Source organism: Magnolia sinica, chromosome 15 (genome assembly GCF_029962835.1).
Source record: "Magnolia sinica isolate HGM2019 chromosome 15, MsV1, whole genome shotgun sequence".
NCBI lineage: Eukaryota > Viridiplantae > Streptophyta > Magnoliopsida > Magnoliales > Magnoliaceae > Magnolia > Magnolia sinica.
Genome location: NC_080587.1, coordinates 47,244,538 through 47,266,838, shown reverse-complemented (window position 1 = coordinate 47,266,838; position 22,301 = coordinate 47,244,538). Strand labels below are relative to the sequence as shown.

The following is a 22,301-nucleotide window of genomic DNA, read 5'->3' as shown; positions in this document are numbered from 1 at the left end:
GGGTAATGAGAGGGCTGATTATGCAGAATATTTTAAGGCTCAATCTTTCCTTAGCTCCACCCTCACTCAACCTAAGAAGGATTGAAACTCTCTTCACCCCACTAGATTTTCTCGCATAACTAACAACGATGCAAATACATCATCAAAGTGTCACTAAGAGTCCAAAAGGAGAAAGGGAAAGTTGTTCTAATAAGCGATCCTTCACTCATGATACCTGTAGCAATCGAATCAGTATGAGTTTCTGCATTGAAAATGTTCTGTTCTGAGTCATTTGGTTCCTCGAGACAATGAAGTGCTTGTTTTGGGTCGAGCAACGGTTCATTATCCTTAATGTCAACAATGATCGTTTATTCATCCTCTTTCTCTCTCTCTATTTTAGGACAATCAAGGAGTAGGAAGGCTACCGTCTTTATGGCAGCCACTAGTCATGCTCACCTGTCTTCAATAGATGAACGTCTAGCTGAAATGGCCATCACACAGGCTCTCTTGATGGAAGAGTGCATAAACCTTAAAGAAGCATTAGTGGCACTAGCGTGCAAGGCGACTCAAGCTATTACTCCTTTAATGGTGGTTGCAACAAATGAAAATGGACAATAGGCAGAAGGGTTACAGTCATAAAGAGTTGGATCTCACAGGTTCGTACTCGCCACCACTCATACCATAACTCAGGAAGAAGTTCAACAACTGAACACTAAAGCTCTTCGCCTAGAAAGGGAACGGGAGAAGAACGAAAGATTTCAGTTTCAAATGCCATATTCTCACAAAATTAACGAGATACTGTTTCTCGCCAATTTTAAATATCCGGACTTTTAGAAGTTTAATGAGATGGTTCACCAGAAGAAAACTTGATGCACTTGATAACAACTATGGGGAATTTCTCTATGATTTCGCAATACCGTTTATGACTATTTGGGTCCCCCAAACAAGCATGAGATGGTTGGGTTACTTGAATCTTTGTATTTTTTGGGCACATCTTGTTTGATGATGGCACTCACTTTTTTGTCAAAAATATTTTTTTAGACATTGTGCCATCTCTTGGCCATACATAGATCTTTCAGGAATTTAACATACGATGGAATTTGTTTTATGGCATCCAACAAAGGAATGTTGATTTTCACATATTTTAGAACCTCTAAGATATATTAAGTGTTGGGTAAAGGTTTTGGTGAGATCAACCTTTGTGAGAATAGAGCAATCGATATGTATTCTTTTTCCGGTTCTTTCCCATGGGTAGTGTCACTAAGCTCATCATCTCTCTTAGATTCTTTCGAGTCCTTAGGCTTCTTAGCCCTTGTCGGGATATTTTTGTCAATCATTTTTCCACTTCTAAGAGTGGTGATAGACTTTGCTTGCTCAACATGCTGAGTTAAGTAGCTAGGGTCAGTTATCTCACATTACGATTTTAGGTTAGGTAGAGATTGGGCTGAAAGAGTCCCCTTCTCCCTAATAGTAAATTGTGACTTTAATCTTTGAATGGGCAATGCAGACACTCCCAAAGATGTTTTAATATCTTATAATGCTTAGAAAGTATTCTAATTAAACTACTCTTGATCATGCATGAATTTTTGAACAAGATCCTTTTGGGTTCTTTTCTAAGTTAATAACGGAATGATGATAAAAGGAAGAGACCCTTGAGGATTTTTATTTACATTAGCCGATGGTCCATTCCTCCAATTGAGGTTCGGGCAGTTCTGCCAACTAGAATTATACATGTTTGATATGGGAGCACTGAATGACCTTTGATAATTATTTAAGGCATTGGATTGCTCATATAACAACTCTTGGAACGCAAGAATTATAGGACATTCCTGCATCAAGTGTATGTTACTTGTGCAAATACCACAAACAGTTTCAACGGTCTCATCGGGTTTGACCGTTTCTACTTTCCTTAATTCCATGGCCTCAACCTTTCTCATAAGGTTAGCCACCCTAGTGTTAACATCGTCTTCTTCCCTTAAGACATATATACCTCCATTCTATTTGGATTGAGTCTACTTGGGATTGGTTGGCTTGTCTTAAGTATCCCATCATTGAGCGTTTTCATCTAACATGTCACAATAGTCCCACACATCATCGAGATCTTTTTTCATGAATTTCCCATTGCACTTCATCTCCATGAATTGATCATAGACAAAGTCACTCCATCATAGAAAAAGCTTATGACCCATCAAACTTAGTATCCGTGATGTGAGCATGCACTTAGAAGATCCTTAAACCTCTCTCAGCATTTGAAGAAGGTTTCTTCCTCTTTCTGCGGAAAGTTCATAATGGCCCTTCTAAGGGTATTGATCTTATCAACTGGGAAAAACTTTTTAAGGAAATCTAATTTAAAAACTAATGAATCAAACCAGGAAACTATAAAAGATTTAAAACCCTTTATAACTATAGATAGAATCACTTCTTTAGATGATTATAACCTTCTAATTATAAAACTCCTGGAAGTGATTCTGAAATTGAAGATGATCTTCAAGTTCCATATGATGCCCTATACAGAGGAAGTTACAAGATTGCAGCTAAATTGAATATTCAAAAAGAAAATTGTGTCAAACTTCAATTAGAACTTGAAAATGTGATTTTATAACAATCTCATTTTTCTGATTATTTTGAAAAAAAAATAAATTGGATTTAATTTTGAAATTTTCATAATTACAAAATCTTAAATATGAAAATGAGAAATTAAAAATTGAAGTTTCCTCCCTTAAGAGTTTAAAGGTTACTTGAAAATATACCTAAGGAGACCAGAAATTTGAAAAGTTGTTAACCTCATCTCGTCAATGTGGTGACAAATCTAGCTTAGGTTATATTAAAAATAACACTGTGAAATCTAAGAATTCTGCTCCTACATTTGTAAAAGGAGAATCCTCAAACTCTAAAGAAGAAACTCTAAATGAGTTAAACAAAAACAAGAATAGCTTCAAAATTGCAAAACCCTTTTAAGATGCCTCTAATGTAAAAACATGTGCCAACTACCACAAATATCAAAGGAAAAATAATAGAAATCCTCCTCTACCTGATAAAATAGTGGACTTTCTTAAAGAACTATTAAAATCTAACTCTAGTAAGAACAGAGTAAACAAGAGAAATCCTAACTCCCAAACATAGTGAAAGGTAAGAGACCCTTCTAAACCTAGACCCATAATGAAAAGGGTTCCAAATGTTGAGTGTCTTGTTATCCACACAGTTTTCAAAGCAAATAGTCATTCCAGATAATACCTGGATAGTGGATGTTCTAGACATATGACAAGTTGTCAGTCTCCAAACTCGAGGACTGATCTTACAAAATTTCCGATCACCGAATTCAGTGCCAACAGCTTCCATAGTACCCCATTCTCAGCTCTTGGCACCCATATACTAGGTTCCGATCCTGCGATCCTACAAGGAGGATTTTCAACATAAATTTGTTTAATGAGAAGTATAACTATAAGCATAACCCACAAACAACATCAAACATCACCACATATCCAGTATAATAAAAAATTGAGTACAATGCATAAAGGGAAATACAATGTTGATATCAAAGGATCCAGAAACTCAACGGCACATTCCTGACTCAATACTACTGCAGCGTCTTAGCATCACCTGAACGCAACAATCGTGCATAAGCTTATAGAAAGATTAGAGGATGGTGTAAGTGTGTGCACATGGTAAGTGCTAAGTATGCAATATCAAAGTAATACGGAAACATGCTGGTAAGTCCATGAATGTTATCATTTGTACTAAGGCTATGTGATGTAAGGCCTACATGGCTAATGTACTATGCGAGATGCAACTCGAGCATACCAATCCTTATATGAATCCACATAATAATACAACTTATCTCTAGAATATCATCGGAGTCTAGTACACTCAACACCAGCTTGCCGCCCCATCTAAGCGCACATCTAGGTAAGTGGAAGAGACCTCACTATCCGCATGCCAATATCGGGCCCAACATGTCAATAGAGGACCTATTCCTCAAGCTGGGTCAGACTCAGCCTGTAAGACTCGTATCGTAGACGTACTGTTCTGTAGGCTTCCACCGTCATCCCGGTTGAATTCCGTCGACCCGTGATCAGTTATCGACGTTTACGCACGACCCTAAGACGTGTCCCGTATATCTGAGTCAGCTCGACCCGAGACTTGTACCAGTGCAACCGCGCCGTCACCGCGGTTCCGATGCCGCGTCTTACACGCCAATGTGGTACCCTGGTTAGGAGATGTGGGCCCACATTCATTTCGAGAAAAACGCCGCACGTTGTAAATCCCGAGAGAATCCATCACATCAATCACCTCATTTGTCAAAGTACACCCATTACTCTCCCCATTCCCAAGTACAAAAGGCAATCCCAAAAGTCAACTTTCTCATCACCTCACCATCCCTCTCTCCCATCACTCCCTTACATCACTCCTCTCTCTCTCACTTCACTCCATTCCAAGTAACCCATGAGAGCCAACGCCCATGGATTCCATGGAGAAGCTAGTGTGGCCCACCTTCCTACTATCCAATCCCACCCCCCATGATCAATCTCAATCGTTGAAATTATTTCCTTGGAGCTCTAACATGTATCGGTGGAAGAAGGAAGAGGAGATCCAAAGGTGGGTGATTTGTATGATAGGTTATTTTTTTTTATGATGGGCAAGCGGGACCCACCAATCGATGGTGAGGATCCCATCTTGGCCCCACCATGATGCATTTTTTTCCAAGCTGTCTATCTAATGGAGCCCACCTTTCTGTCCATTTTGGGACAGGCATGGATAGAGGGAAAAATATTAATATCAACCCTGATCCAAACAAGTGGGCTACACTGACGTGGACCCCACCTGATATGTGTGTTTCATCCATGCTTTCCACCTGACGTGGAGCACACTTGATATATGCGTTGAATATTCACTGCCAGCAGCGCCTGCTGCTGGAGGGAACATCAGATATAATAGCCATCTCTTGATGCATGAATTTTTGGTGGCCCACTCATGTAGACCCTACCTTAATGTATGTGTCCGATCCACACCATCCACCCTAATTCTCAGCTCATTTTAGGTGTTGAGCCGAAAATTGAAGCTAAACTGAATCTCTGGCGAGCCATATCATAGGAAATAGTGTATATATTGTTAAAAATCTGATAGGACCCACTGTGATGTTCTGTGCATAAAAAGATATTGGATATTAGTCTGGCTAGATGCGTCCCGGGGCATAAAAACCAGCCGACGGACTGGATCATCTTGATAGGGGTCCCACTTATGCAAAACCTCAATAAAATAAAATTTTTAAAAAATATATATATATATATATATCTATACGTAGTGGACTCTGTTGTTGCTAGCGTCCAGAGGACGTTGCAGCGAGCAGCTTCCAGATGCATGCAACGGGCAAAGAGGGTGGGCCCCACCTCAGGCCCCCCACTGTGATGCTTGTGGAGCATCCACACGGTGTATATTGATGGTCCCCTTTAGGCACAGGAATATGCCAAAAAACCCAGCCATATATGAGACTTAGGTGGCCCACACCATCAAATCACTGAGGGATTGAACGTCTACCATTGAGACCTTTTTTTTTGGTCCCAGAAGTCTTGGACCGATATAAATTTGTTTTTCCTCTTTTATTGGGTCCTTGTGACCTTATGAGTAGATTGGATGGAAAATAAACGTTATGGTGGGCCCCACATGGGACCCACATGTGAAAAGGATTGGTTGGTGCATGTAAACACAGCTGATATAGTTGCTGTGTTGACGTCCCAAAGTTTAGTGGGTTTAATCACGAGGTACGTGCTAAATCCAAACCGTCCATCCATCTTCCTGAATGGGCAGGAGCTTTGAGTAGCCACCTTGATGATGTGGTATGCCTACCGTCCACACGTGGGACATGTGGACCCCACCACAACGCATGAGTTATATCTGTAACATCCATCTCTGGACGGTGCACCTTGGAGTATACCCTTCACAGGGCCTGGACACTGGGTCCTTCAAAACATAAATAAAATAAAATAATATAATAATAATAATATTTATATATTATATATACATAACTCATGGTGGGCTCCACGTAGGACCCACCTTTACTGTACGTATTTCATCCACCCGTAGATCCTATCCACGTGGCCACCATCTCATGGCAGATGATCCAAACTGTCTAGATGATGGACAGTATTGGGCCTACAACCCTCACACCTGCTTATAGCTGATGTATTGCCATCAGTGGGTGGGGTTTGATGATTCAGACCGTCCATCTATGTGGACCCTACCTCCTATCAGTTTGCTGAGGACGTCAGCAAAGTTCTATGGTTTCCATGGATGATGTATGTGTTGATGATCTATGCCATCATGGACCCCACCCTGATGTATCTAATCTCCGCCGTCCTATAACAACGGACAGTGGGATCCATCTTGGCGTATGTAATGCATCTCTACCGTCTAGATGGGATGGTGGGACCCATGTCGATGTATCTATTATTTTCCCACCTCTTGTAGCAGTGGACGGTGGGGCCTACCTTGATAATGTGTTGTATACGCCTTCCACCCATGTGGGGCCAGCCGTGATATAATTGTTATCCGCACCATCCATCTGGGCAGTGCTATGTGGGCCCAAATGATGAATGTGTTGTATCAGCACACTGTCTATTTGGATGGTGCTGCATGGGTTAGACGGTGCCACGTGCAGCCTACCATTGATGCATGTACAGTATATCTTCGTCGTCCGTCCACCTGGCCAGTGCAACCCATCGTGACGTATGTGTTTCATGCAGAACGTTCATCTCCAAGGCCCACCTGTAGCATGCAGGGCCCACTTACTGCATGTGCAAGGCCCCCCTATGACATATATTTGAGGGCTACACCGTGATGTATTTGTTTCATCCACACCGACTAGATGTTTGGACGGTGCTGGACAATTCGGATGGTGGTGTGGACTCCACCATGATGCATGTATTTTATGTCCATGCCGTCCATCTGCCGGCCCCACCTTGATAGATGTGATACATCCACACCGCCCGACCTTGATTGATGGGCCCACCTGTCATGCAATCGCAGGGCCCATTATGATGTGTGTATTTCATCTATGCCGCCTACCTATATGGCCCACCTTGATGTGTGTATAGCAGGCACACTAATCATTATTGGGGCCCATTTGATATGTGTAGGGCCCACCTCGGTGTGTTGTATCCGAAGTGCCCGTCCACCTTACCAGTAGGGTTGTGGGCCCCATTATCTTATGAGGTCCACCATGGTATACATGTGTTATACACACACTGTCCATTTATTTTTGGGCCGTAGGCCTCATTACCTTGAGGGACCCACTTAATGTATATGAGGCCCAATGATGCAGCCCAATGATGTTGCCGACTTGATGTATATGAGGCCCCTGTAATGTATACTTGAGGCCCACTTGCGATTTATTGAGGTCCATGGGTTGTGGTCCATTGTATTATGTATAAGGCCTTTGTGTGAGGCCATGGGCCCACTATGATACATTTGGCTATATGTGGGCCACTCCTTGGAAGCAATATTGGTTAAATGGCCACATTGTTTGGCAATGATGGTTTAATGTCCATATTGTGACCTTTCCTTAGGCCTGGTTAGCCCCATTCCCATCATTCTCTAGTGAGTTAACCCAAACGAATGGGCCCCCATTAACATTGCTTGGACCATCATCGGTCATCCATCTATGAACCCCGCCTGGAGGCCGATTATTGTGACCGATTGTCGATTCTGATTATCGATCGATTCTAATTGTTGTGACCAATTTTTTGATTCTGGTTATCGATTGATTCCGATTATTGTGAACAATTTTCGATTTCGATTGACTTGACCGATTTGCTGATTCTGATTATCAATTGATTCCGATTGACATGACTAATTTGCCGATTCTGATTATCGATTGATTCTAATTATCATGACCGATTGCCGATTCCGATTGACATGACCAATTTGTCGATTCTGATTATTATTGATTCTAATTGTCATGACCGATTACTGATTTCGATTGACTTGACCGATTTGTCGATTCTGATTATCGATTGATTCTGATTATCGTGACCGAGTGTCGATTTCGATGGTTGAGGCCGATTTTGATTGCCGAGGCTGATTGTTGAGACCTATATGATATATATGCAACCCATATTTAAGGTCCATTGTGATGTACATTCAGCTTGTGTTTAAGGCCCAATGTGATGTATAAGAGGCCTATGTGATGAGGTCCATTGTGATGCATTGAGGGTCAGGCGATGGAGTCCATTGTAATATATGTTAGGCCCATGTGAGGGGCCCATCGTGATATGTATTAAGCCCTTGAGTGAGGCCCATGGTATTGTATATTTGGTCCTTATGTGAGGTCATGGGCCCACTATATACTAGGCTCTATGTGGGCCATTCCTTGGGGGCAAAGTTGGTTAAATGTCCACATTGTCGATGCCGGTTGTCGATGTCGGTTGTTGATACCGGTTATGAGTATGTGACAGCATAGCATCATGATACATGCCCATACGCATCATCTGCATGTTATGAGATGTGGTTGATCATTGCATATGTCATTGAGCATGTTGTTATGAGACTCCCTGATAGGCGAAGGTTATCTCACATGAGCACACGGTATGCGCAGGATTGATGCATAACTGGATTGTATGACTCATACATATCGCATTATGATTACTGTATGCCCTAGCGACATCAGGGCTGTAGCCTCCACAGGCATATCGTGGATGGCTAAATGGGACACTGGAAATGTTTGGTTCTAGCATACGAGTGCCATAGATGTCCTTGAGTGAAAATTCCTAAACCTCCGTGGCCAGGAGACGCCCCAACGTCGAGACCGAGTGGATACATGAGCGCCCGAGTGCCAAATACTAAGAGGCCACGTCTCCCACTGTGTCGTGGTCGGTTGGGAGGGGGTGTGGCCTTACCCGCCCGAGGGTAGGGGGCAATACTAGGCTGAGTTTGACCAGCTCGTGAATGGGTTCACTATCGACATGCCGGATAGGTATTGGCAGACTATTGGCCAGGTGGATAGTGAGGTTTCTTACGCTCACTTGGACTGTGCGGCTAGGAGAGCGGCAGTGCCATTTGGAGTGTATTAAACCCCGGTGATGATCCTAGAGATGAACTGTATTGATATGTGGATTTAGTGAGTAGGAGTTGCATACTCATTCATGCATTCATTCATTCATTATCCACTTGGGTTGGTGGTGCGCAACTATTTGTTATGTGTGCCTTCGCAATGGCCAAGATTTCAGTTGGGGCGCGCGACTAACCTGAGATCAGGAGTTTACCACATTAAGTCTGACTATCCAAATTTAGGTATGGGACTGGTTTGGATAGAAGTCCCTTGTGATGGACCCCATAGCCTGCGATACTACGTACTATCATCCCAACTTCACACTCTAGTATGGTCATTCCATTTGCACAGCATATTGCATGACATTCACGGCATACGACAGTTTGGGTTACTATATTTCTGCATTTATATGGTCTAGATACGGCTGACGCTATTCGTGAACTCATTAGGAATTATATATTGCATCGCATTCTCGGCATCTGATATTTGGCTCTTTATGACTCCTCATTTGCATAGTTGTTCTATATTGCGTATTCTGATATTGATTGACTCATGGACTTATCCATATTTCTGCTTACTCTGTTATCGTATGATTTATAATCTTGTCAATATTTTTGCTTACTCTGATAACTCATGATCTTATCAACATTTCTGCTTATTCCGATATTGTATGATCTATGGATTACCGGTATTTCCGGTATTGTATAATGATGCCATTAAGTTGAATACTTGGCACTTGCCTTGTACACATACTTACACCACCCTCTAAGCTTTCTATAAGCTTATGCACGATAGATGCGTGCAGGTGATGTTAGGTTGCAGTAGTGTTGAGATTGGAGCGTGCAGCGGTCTTCTGGAGCTTGATTTTTGATATATGTATTTCCCTTTCAGCATTGTACTAAAATGATTATATTAGTGGATATGTGATGATGGTGTTGCTTTGTGATTTGGATAAACTTGTGGTTATGCTTATTACGAGTTAAATGTACGTTAAAAAAAATCCTCCTCATAGGATCCCAGGATCGGAATTTGGCGTATGGACGTCAGGAGCCAAGAATGGGGTACTACGGAGGCTATCGGCACCGGATTCGGTGATCGGGATTCTTGTGAATCTGATTTCCGGGTTTGGGGCATGACACAGCCTAGTCATTGCTCCATCACTTGGGCGGGTAAGGCCACACCCCCTTCCAACTGACCACGACACAGTCGGAGATGCGGCCAACTGGTATTCGGCCCCCATGTGCACATATATCTACTCAGTCTAGACATTGGAGCATCCTCTGGTACCATAAGGGTTTGGAGACTTTCACCTCGAGACATCTATGGTGCCCCCGTGCTAGAACAGGTATTTTCGGTATCCAATCCTACCATCCACGCTATGCCTGCAGAGGCTACGACCCTAATGTTGATAGGGCGTACAGTAATTATGGCACCAAATGCGAGATATATGAGTCACACTATCAGTCATGCAGCAATCCTGCGTGTACCACGCGCTCATGTGGGGCAACTCTGTCTCTTAGGGAGTCCCATAATAATCCGCTCAATGGCATATGCTATGATAAATCACTCCTCATATCAAGCATACATTTGATGCACATGGACATGAATCATGAAGTTATACTAAGCATGATCTGTGGTGATGATGTACTCTCCTCATGACAAGGATGGGCCTAGATGGCCTACTCATATCAAGCATGGGCCTAACAATAAGGAATGGGCTTCCTAATCTATTCCATCTCGTAGTAAACTGGGCTTCCTATGGGGCCTGATAAGCATAAGGTGGGCCTTGCAATACACGGTGGAAGCATAATCCATAAGGGGGGGCCCAATAGTTTGGGTTAGCCCAATAAAGTGAGATGGGTCATACTAATAATAGTGGGGGCCCAACGATTTGGGTTAACCCACTAAGAAGAGATGAGAATGGACCTAACAACGGGCCCTATGGAGGATTAAAATGTGGATATTTAACCATCATTGCTCTTACAATGTGGACATTTAACCACCATTGCCCCCAAGGTGTGGCCCATTTAGAACCTATCATATAATGGGGTCCATGGTCTTTATACTAACTAGGAAAATGGATGGGCATCATAAACATCATCACATACATCATGGTGGAATTATACATCACAATTGGGCCTTATCATATAAGCCTTATATGTACCACAATGAGACTCATCACAAGGGCCTCATACACATCACAATGGGCCTCACACAAGGGCCTCATGTACATCACAATGGGTCTCACACAAGGGCTCACATACATCACATTGGGCCTCATATAAGGACCTCACATACATCACATTGGACCTCACACAAGGGCCTCATGTACATCACAATGGGCCTCACAAAAGAGCCTTATATACATCACCATGGGCATCATACAAGGGCCTCACATACATCACATTGGGCCTCATACAAGGGCCTCACATATATCACACTGGGCCTCATGAAACAGCTTATGATCTAGGCTTAATGGGAGGATGTGGTGTGTGACACATACATCATAGTGGGCCTTATGAGGTAGCCCATGATCCAGCAAAATAGATGGTCAACATGTGTAACATATACAGCAAGGTGGGCCTCACAGGTCAGCCCTGTGGTCCAGAAAAATAGATGGACAATGTGCTTACAACACACACATCAAGGTGGGCCTTATGCATCATAAAATGAGCCCCATAATTTGGACAGGGAGGATAGCAATGTGGGCCGTCTTGCTAAATGGTCAGCCCACTGCTACTGGCCCTATTGGGCGTTAAACGGATGGACGATTTGGATGAGACACATACATATGGTGGGCCTCACACAACACCAATGGGTCCCACCAACTAATGGCCAGCGGGGATATACAACGCATACATTATGGTGGATCCCACCGTCCCAGGTTATTGGATGGTGTGGATTAAATACGTCATAGTGGGGTCCACAGCCGTTGGACAGCTTAGATTAAATACATCATGGTGGACCCCCACACGTACAGCAGGTGGGTCCCACGTCCAAGGGCTAGATAGCTGACACAAACATTAAGGTGGGTCCCACATCTAGACAGCGTGGATAAAACACTTACATCATGGTGCGTCCATCACTATCCCACGCTGGACGGTGTGGACAACACACGCACAGGTGGGTCCCACTGTCCAGAATGTTGGACAGTGTGGATATACATCATATACATCAAGGTGGGTCCACGTGGTGGCTCACTAAAGTTTGGATCAATCTGATATTTGTGGTTTCCTTCATCCAGGCCTATCCAAATGGACATGCAACAAGCCTGCCCACTGGACAGTACAATAAAGTGGGCCCACAAGCGGACGACGTGGATATAGAATACATACATCACAATAGGGTCCATCAAGGTGGGCCACACGGCCTTGGGATCAAGCCATCATTTGTGTTTTTCCTCATCCAGGCTGGCCCGAAACAGATAACAAGGTGGGCTCCACTAGCTAGATGTCCAGAAAATTCTAAATGGTAGATGTCCCATACATGCATCATCAAGTGGGCCACACATCATCATTGAGAGAGAGAGAGAGAGGACAGTGGTGGTGGGAGGAGATCCGCCACTATGAGCTCCTCTCATGCATGCACATATACATTAAGTGGGCCTCACATAGATGGGCCATACCTCAAAAATTCTGGTGGGGAAATCCCATTTCCACCACATAAATCAGGGCCTAGGTAGCCATAACAAGTTGCATGACATAGAAACTTCATGGTGAGATCCATGGAGAATGGGCTCACCATGGATACATACATGCAAGATATGGTGGGCCATTGGGCACACTTAGGGACCAAGATGGGATCTCCACCATTGATTGGTGGGTCCCACTTGCCCCATGCTAAAAAGGATGAAGATCCATGTAAAGATATAAAAGAAATAAGTGCTAAGAAGCACCCACCTCAAATCTCTTCCTCCTTCTTCCACCTATAGGTTCTAGAGCTCCAAAAGGGTTGATTTAATTGTTGAGATGGGCTTGGGAAGGTTGGATTGAGAGATCTTGGGCTGCAATGGGGCTGGATTTTCTCTCTAATGGTGGGACGTCCAAGCTCTTGCTAATGGAAAAATGAAGAAGAAGAGAGGGAGGGAGAGGGATGAGAGAGAGAGGGAAATAGGTAATCATTGCTAAGCTAGACAATGATTGCAAATGAGGTAAAGAGAAGCATGCTAGCTATCATTACATGTAAGAGGCATGGGGCTAGGGTGACATCATCCTACCCTAAGTAGGCTAGGGTGATGTCACCATCATGATTACTTGTAGAGATATTTCTCTACCTGGACACCTTGGGCCCCGCAACATGCGATCAATGGCCATGATAATGTGCAGGTCGGATCTCTTAGTCTAGGTATTAGATTAGCACACAAGACGTGCCGTTGGAACCACGGGGATGATGTGATCATAATGGCATGGGTCTCCAGTTGAGTCAACTTGGGTTAACAGGATGCGATTTAGGGTCACTCGTAAATGCTATTTACAGGTCGTTGGTCGCCAGAATTTGACGGGGAGGATCACGGGATCCTAAGGAACGGAATGGTACCAGAACACAGGCCTGACAAAGGTGATAAATCTATACTATCAAACATTAACCAAATTGATGGCATCTCAATTACATTCGGAGATGGAAGCAGCTGCAAGATAATTGGCGAAGTTAATGTATAACTTCCCAACTTACCTATCTTTGAGAATGTTTTATATGTTGAAGGCTTAAAACATAATCTTCTGAGCATTTCTCAAATATGTGATAATAAACATAGTGTGAAATTTTTAGATCAAAGATGTGAGGTGATTAATAATAAAGGACATGTAATATTAAATGGTCATAGAATGTTTGAAAATTGTTATATCATTGATTACTCTTGCTTAACAAATCATTCATGCTACATGCACCAAACAGACGAGACTAAACTATGGCAACAACGTCTTGGACATGTAAACTATAGAGATCTATATAAATTGAGTAAAATAGATCACTTACATAGCTTACCCAAATTGAAAAAGATAGAAAACAAAGTATGTGGTGCACGTCAGATAGTCAAGCAAATTAAGAGTAGTTATAAGAAAGTGAACTCCTTAACCACGACAAGACCTCTTGAACTACTCCATATGGATTTAGTCAAACCAACTCGAATGAAGAGTAGAGACGAAAAGAAATATTCCTAGTTGTAGTTGATGACTACACTAGATATTCATGGGTAGCCTTTTTAAGGGAAAAATTAGATGCTCTTAATGAAGTCAAAAGGCTGATAAAATGCATCCAAATCAAAAAGGAATTTTTCGTGATCAGAATTAGAAGTGATCATGGAACTGAATTTGGAAATAGCAAATTTGAGAAATTCTGTAATGACCATGGTATACTGCATGAATTTTCTACTCTAAAAACACCTCAGCAAAATGGGTTTCCTAAAACAAAAATAGATTTTTAAAAGAAATGGCTAGCATAATGCTAAATAGCATGAAATTTACCTAAATATTTATGGGTTGAAGCTATGAGTATTGCATGTTATATAAGTAATCATGTTTACATTAGAACAACTAAAAATAAAACTACTTATAAATTATTTTAACAAAACGCCTACTATTAAATGTTTCTAAACTTTTGGAAGCAAATGCTTTATTTTATGTGACCGAGAAAATTTGAAAAAATTTAAAGCTAAAAGCGATGAGGGAATATTCCTAGGTTGTGCTTTAAATATTCGAGCATACCGGGTTCTAAATAAAAGAACCAAAGTTATTCAAGAATTTATAAGCATAGTAATTGATAATCAACTGATCATTCCCAGTCTTAATCAAGATGATGATGATGATAATGATATTAGTTTGGTTAATCAACCAAAATCATCATCTAAATAAGATAATATTTAGTTAAGGTTAATCAAAGACCAACCAACTGACCAAATACTTGGTGACCCTCACACTGGTGTTCAGAATAGAAGACAGCTTGAAAATATATGCAATCATCTTTGCTTCACTTCCCAGATTGAACAGGGTAATGTAAATGAGGCACTAGAAGATGAACGTTGGATCTTGGCCATGCAAGATGAATTGAACCAATTTGTAAGAAACGATGTATGGTATCTTGTTTTGAGACCAACTAATAAACATGTGATTGGAACAAAGTGAATTTTCAAAAATAAATCTGATGAATTGGGTAACATTATTAGAAATAAGGCACGACTGGTTGTGCAAGGCTATACTCAAATTAAAGGTATTGATTACGATAAAACATTTATGCCAGTTGCACATCTTGAATCTATCAGACTATTTATTTCCGTTGCTTGCTATAAAAAGCTCAAAATATATCAAATGGATGTTAAAAGTGCTTTTCTAAACGGTGACTAAAGTGAGGAAGTTTACGTTAAACAACCAAAGGATTTTAAATACCCAAAACTTCCTAATCATTTATACTATCTTAAAAGGGTGCTATATGGTTTAAATCAAGCCCCTAGAGCATGATATGAAAAATTGACTAAATTTCTACTTAGTCATAATTTTTGATGGGTAGTGTTGATAAAACTCTGTTTGTCAAAAAAATATAATTATGATATCTTGATCGTTTAAATTTATATCGATGATATTATCTATGTATCTTCTTGTGCTAATCTTTCTTCTAAGTTTGCAGATCCTATGAAATCTAAATTTTAAATGAGTATGGTCAGCGAGCTAAACTACTTTCTTAGACTATAAGTCAAATAGCTTGAAGATGGAATATTCATCTCCCAAACCAAATATGCACTGAACTTGGTAAAGAAATTTGTTTTTGAAAATGGTAGGAATTTTAACACTCATATGAGTACAACACTTATATTATCAAAGGATGAATCAGGTAAGAGTGTTGAGTCTTGACTTTATCGCAGCATGATTGGAAGTCTACTTTACTTAACTATCATCAGACCTGATATTTCCTTTAGTGTCGGCATCTGTGCCACATATCAATCTGACCTTAAGGAATCTCATTTTTCCACTGGTAAATAGATAATCAGATATGTGACAAGTACTACTAACTTAGGTTTATGGTATCCATATAATACATCTGTACAAATCACAGGATACACTGATGCAGACTGGGCAAATAATGGATGATAGAAAATCTTCTAATGGTGGATGTTTCTATATTGGAAATTGTCTTGTATCATAGTTGAGCAAGAAATAAAATTATGTATCATTATCTACTACAAAAGCATAACACATCGCTGCAGGGAATGCTTACACTTAGCTTATGTGGATAAAATGGATGTTAGCTGATTAGGGAATTACTCAAAATAAGATTAATTTATATTTGGATAACACTAGCGCAATAAATATATCAAAAAATCATATTCAACATTATCGTAAAAAAACACATTAACATAAGATATTATTATATACGAGAATTAATTAAAGATAAGACTATTATGTTAAAATATATTCAGACTGAGAAGCAATATGTAGATATCCTGACTAAGCCACTTGACAGTATCAAGTTCTCAAATTAAATACATGATATTTGATTATGTGTTGTTAAATAATGATAATTCTATTTTTACTTTCATTTTTTCATTTATTCTCTATTGTTTAATTCAAAATAATTTGTGCATGAAAAGAAAAGAAATTTGAAAAAAAAAATATTTTAAAATTTTTTAGAATTTTCAGAAGCAGACATTAATATGGATGATATTTTTGATATGTTAAAAGCTTCTGAAGATACAACTGACTCTGATAATCACCCCTCTAAATTTCATGAGAGGTTGAATCTACAGTTAAACCGAAACTTCATTTTTTATGCTTGAGATCATGAGTTGTGATTATTTGATGTGTATGTATGGTATGAGGTGATGTGTATGATGTATATGTATTTTGTAACAAAATTGATAAAGGGGAAGATTGTGAGTGCTTATATTTGTAGCACACATGAAGTTGTCAAAATTCGTAGAAAAAGTACCAAATTGATCGCATGTACACTTCATTCTTCTTCGATATCTCATGAAGATCAACTCAAGATCGAGTCAACATCTCAAGACTTAAAGACATCGTAATGGTTTCAAGATTAAGATCTTTGTATATGCTAGCCACCAGGTGATATGACCCTAGAAAGACCCTAGGTTAGGTGCTTTTGAAACATGGTCGTAAATGTAATGTGTAATGTAAATTCACTGAAGTTCGACCAGCCCAACTCGGTTCGGACAACCTAACCAAATTTGGCTAGCCTAACAAAATTCAGCCTAGTATATAGCAACATTCAGAAATTTTGTTGCAAAATTGCCAGCCTAACTGGGAATTAGGTGTAACACCCCATAACTTTGGTACACGGGTGTTACCTGTTAAATCCACCTCAACCTAAATAAGGTCAAAATAATCAATTGACTCGAACATAACTCATGTAGGGTGGGAATTTCGGTCGACATTAAAGTCATCCATTAGGGCCTCCAAGAGCCAGAACACGCCCTACGATAGTAGGGAAGGTGAGACTACTCAAGCACTCTAAAATAAAACCACCATGTTAATTAAATATTAATACAACGCACTTGTCACCAACGCTTGTGGGTTGGTGCCTAACAAATAAAGCCTTCATCGTAACCAGTACCCTATCCTAACCATTGAAAATTTGTATTAGGCCCACCCGTACGGCAGATCGCGTCATACGGACCAATAATAGCCCAAAGGTGTATGTAACGGGCCACCTAGGGCTCACCATCGACCCAAAATGGGCCAGGGCCCCTTTACAGTGTCCCCAGTACAAATGACGGTGTAGATCGTGAAAATAACATTGCAGTGGGCCCCTACTTGATGCATGTGCATTGAGAGTGCTCGTGCACGAGGCGCACTAAAACCGCTGGCTCGGTCAAACTAGCTTTGACCGAGCACCTCTCAAAAATTTCCTTCCTGCGTTCCTCTTTGTTTAAACCGACCATGTTCGAGCCCCTAAGTTATCTGCCATGAACACTTTCCGGGCCATCCGGTCCGTTCAAACTCTTCATGAGGCCCACACGATCAAAACAGTATAGCCTTTCGGGCCCTGGTAAACAGACAGGCAAGTTAGCATGTGACCGTCCAATATTATTAGTGGCAGATATGTGCAAGTCAGGACCAGCTGGGACCGCACGATCGGCCATGATCATCGGCCATGATCATCCTGGCCCACGAAGCCTACAAACCTAAACCGTCCATCACCTGGAGAGGCGGTGCTCCCTCCTTTCCAAAAATGGCCAAAAAAGGGTTTCTAAAAGCAAAACAGAGGAAAAAACTTTCCTCTCTGGGAAGGGCTGTGACGGACGAGATCTCGGCCGTCCACGGTAAGGACGATCACAACCGTCCCTCCCTCTCTCTCGCTGACTATAAAAGGGGCACTGTAGCCCTGGGGATTAGCGCGAAGAGAGAGAAAGGAAGGGTGAAGAAAGAGAGTAGATGGTGAGAGTGAAACCGATCCCCTATTTCCGTGAAGGAGAGGTTGGAAGCAACTGAGGTAAAAACGTTGCTCCTTCAGTCTTTTTATTTTCATTTCTTTGTATGATGAACGTTGCTCCTTCCTTCTTTTTCTTTTCATTTCTTTGTATGATGCTTGCCTATGACCAAAACCAAGCCAAGAAATGGCTGAGTTCGGTCTAAGCAGCAGAAAAGGACAAAGGAGACCCTGGCTAGCGCAGGGGACCCTCCGATGCCAAAGTCAGGCCTGGACTCGGGGTCTTAAAGTATTGAAAAGTCTTTTGGAGGAATTTATTTTCGTACCTCTCAAGGTGAGGGCCCCCCCTTCTTTTATAGCGTTTAATCGTACGAGGATTCTCTTCCTGGTATTGTGCGCGAGATCTTCTCCTGGGATCACGGAATCTTCTCCTGGGATCACGGAAACAGGATCGTGTCCGTCTCATGCCTTCATCCGATCCCGTGAGCTTCGGGATCGGGAATCTTATCCCAAGACATCCGGAGTGCGGCTTCATCTTGTGACGGTCGATCCGATAAAGAGGTCCGCCCGAAGCATGCCCGAGACACTGACGACCCTGCCGACCCGTCGGGGCCGACTCAACCTTTGCCTCGGTCTAGCGAATAACTCCTCGGATTTGACACATCCTTTGGTGGCCCGAGGCATTTAGTCCGAGTCTGCGGACTTGTATGTTTTGTCCCCAACAGTAAGCCCCCTTACTCCGAGTGTTTTCATATGACACTGAGGAGTAGCGAGTGCTGAGTCGGTTCATAACTTAGTCCGAGACGAGAAGTAGTCGTTAAGCGCATTCATTGAGACCTTTGATGGGGACGGTTCAGCTTCTGACATCGTATGCGTCAGCCATCAAATCGCAGGTCCCGCCAATGAGGATTGGACACGTAGTAAAGCTATTATTGTTGCTAGTCGGCGTGCTCCACGTGTCGAGTGGGGGAATCGATGCAGGCGTCGAATCATTTCCCCATTAATGTCTCCGCCGTAGGGCGACCTTATAAAACGTCAGGGGTCCCGCACTTCGAACTTTTACTGCTCTTGCCATTCTCGCTCTGCGTTTTCTCTGGGATTTGCGTAGCCTTTCATCTCCTTCATTTCTTCGCTCGATAGCCCATTTGGTGAGTCGACCGGACGCTTCTGGTTTCTGCAGTATCTGGCGAAGCGGAAGGTCGGTCATTACAATGATGGTGTGGACATGGAAATACGGCCTAAGCCGCCGAGATGAAGTTATTAAAGCCAAGGCAACTTTCTCCAAGCTTGGGTATCTTGTTTCTGCCGGCAGTAATGCTTTGCTGACATAGTAAACCGGCAGTTGCTTTCCTTCAGATTCTCGTATCAAAGCCGAGCTAACCGCTGCCTATAGAGGAGCAACGACTCCCCCGGTTCGGGTTTTGATAAGAGAGGTGCAGAACCGAGATATGATTTTAATTGCTGGAATGCTGCTTCACACTCTTCCGTCCAACCCATCGCTTGTCTCCCTTTCAATTGTTTGAAGAAAGGGAGACATTTATCCGTAGCTCTGGACAGTGAGTGCTGCGACTAGTCCGGCCAATCTTTGGACGTCCTTAATGGTTTTGGGGGATTCCATATCAATCAGAGCCTTTATCTTTTCAGGGTTTGCCTCTATTCCTCGCTGACTGACTAAGAAACCGAGGAATTTTCCGGAGCCTACTCCAAAAGCACATTTACTTGGATTTAGCTTCATCCGGAACTTCCGTAGGATTAGAAACATTTCTTCCAAATCATTCACATGATCCGCCGCGTGTATGCTCTTGACAAGCATGTCGTCGATGTATACCTCCATGGTTCGGCCTATAAGTCGAGCAAAGATTTTGTTAACTAACCTTTGATAAGTTGCACCGGCATTCTTCAGACCAAATGGCATCACTCGGTAACAATAAAGGCCTTTGTCGGTGACAAAGGTCGTTTTTGATTTATCTGTTTGATGCATTACAATTTGATTATATCCCGAATAAGCATCCATGAAGCTAAGGAGCTCATGTCCGGCTGTGCTATCTACTAGCTGGTCTATCCTCGGAAGCGGAAAGCTATCTTTGGGGCGGGCTTTATTCAAGTCGGTATAATCAATACAGACTCGCCACTTCCCGTTGGACTTCTTCACAAGCACGACATTCGCGACCCACTCTGGATAGTGTATTTCTTCTATGAAATTAGCCTGGAGTAGTTTGTTGACTTCTTTCTCGATGATGGCGTATCGTTCAGGGCCGAGCGGTCGTCGCTTCTGTCGGATCGGTCGATATGACGGATCGACGTTAAGTCGGTGAGTCACCACGGAGGGGTCGATCCCTTGCATATCTTCATGATTCCAAGCGAATACGTCGGCGTACTTTCGGAGCAGGGCGATCAGCTTTTCTCTCAAAGGGGACTGCAGAGATGAGCCAATTCGCACTGTTTGGATCCATCTGTCTCGACCAAGGGGACCGAGACAAGATCCTCGACCGGCTGTCCTCGTTCATAATTCTCGCCCGAGGGTCCAACGATTCGATTGTTAATATGTTGGTCGGATTCTTGTCGGCGGCTCCTTTTACGGCTATCATGTAACATCGCCTCGCGTCTTGTTGGTCTCCTTTAACAATTCCGACTCCTGACTCGGTCAGGAATTTTATTGTAAGATGGTATGTGGATACCACGGCCTGGAGGAGACTCAATGAAGGTCGGCCGAGTATCGCATTGTATACCGAGGGTTGATCGACGACCAGGAAGTCAATCATCATCGTCGTCTGATGTGGGGCATTGCCAGCAGTGAGTGGTAATGAGACAGTTCCTTCAGGCAGCACCTGTCCTCCGGAAAAACCGATCAACGGGGTCCGAACTGGGCGCAGTGTGGATCGTTCGATCCCCATTTTGTCGAACGCCTGGGTAAATAACACGTCTGCAGATGACCCCGTATCGTATATTATAAGTAACACCTTTCGGTTATCGTTATTCATGGTGTCAATCAATGCGTCATCGTGGGGGTGATAGATGCCTCGGGCATCTTCTTCTGTGAACGAGATGCAATATGTTTCTATATTCTAATCCATTGATGGCCTATCTATAATCATGAGCTCGGACTGAGCCTGACTAAGTGTGCGTGATTCCTTCGCGCGTTGTTTGAGTCGCCCCCACATTGTGGACCGCCGATAATCGTCCGGATTTCTTCCATAGGCTGACTCTCGGTCGGGCGCGCCTCAGATGCCCCAGCTTTGACCATATGTTCTCTGAGTCGGCCGTCTTTTATGAGTCGTTCGATTTCTTCTTTTAAGTGACGGCAATCACTTGTGTTATGCCCGTGATCGCGGTGATAATGGCAGTACTTATCCTTATCCCGCCGATTAGGATTACTCCTGAGCTTACTGGGCCATATAATAAAGCCTTCGTTTTTTATTTCCATCAGTACCTCTTCCCGAGTCTTATTCAGGGGAGTATATGTGGAAAATTTTCGATCCGGCCGTTTTCCTGACCTTCGCTCGTCACGTGCTTGATCCTCTTTGCGTTTCCTTCCCCCGGCCGAGTCGGCTTCTTTTTTGGCCGACTCTTTGGCCGAGGTTTTAGTTTCACGCAGGATTCGCGCTTCCTCGGCGTTGGCATATTTATCGGACCGTGCCATAAACTCTGCCAGAGTATCAGGCGGAGTTTTGTTTAGAGATGCCAGGAATGGCTTATCCCTAACTCCTTGCATGAGTGCATTGAGGGCCGTTTCTTCCGAATGTTTTCGAACTTGAAGGGATTCGAAATTAAAACGCTTGATGTAATCTTTCAATAGCTCTCCCTGCTTCTGAACTAGGTTATTCAGATGTGCAGGGGGCTTTAATTTTTTCTTTCCGCCGATGAAGTTGGTGAGGAAGGCGTTGCTTAGCTCAACGAATGAACT

The 22,301-nt window shown here is 42.5% G+C and overlaps 1 non-coding gene across 1 annotated transcript; it reads left to right on the top strand.

Moving 5' to 3' along the window:
* Nucleotides 1-2,177: 2,177 nt before the first annotated feature.
* LOC131228429 (small nucleolar RNA R71) lies at nucleotides 2,178-2,284 on the top strand. Its single transcript, XR_009162933.1, has one exon. It is a non-coding gene; the product is annotated as a small nucleolar RNA R71 (small nucleolar RNA).
* Nucleotides 2,285-22,301: the final 20,017 nt, after the last annotated feature.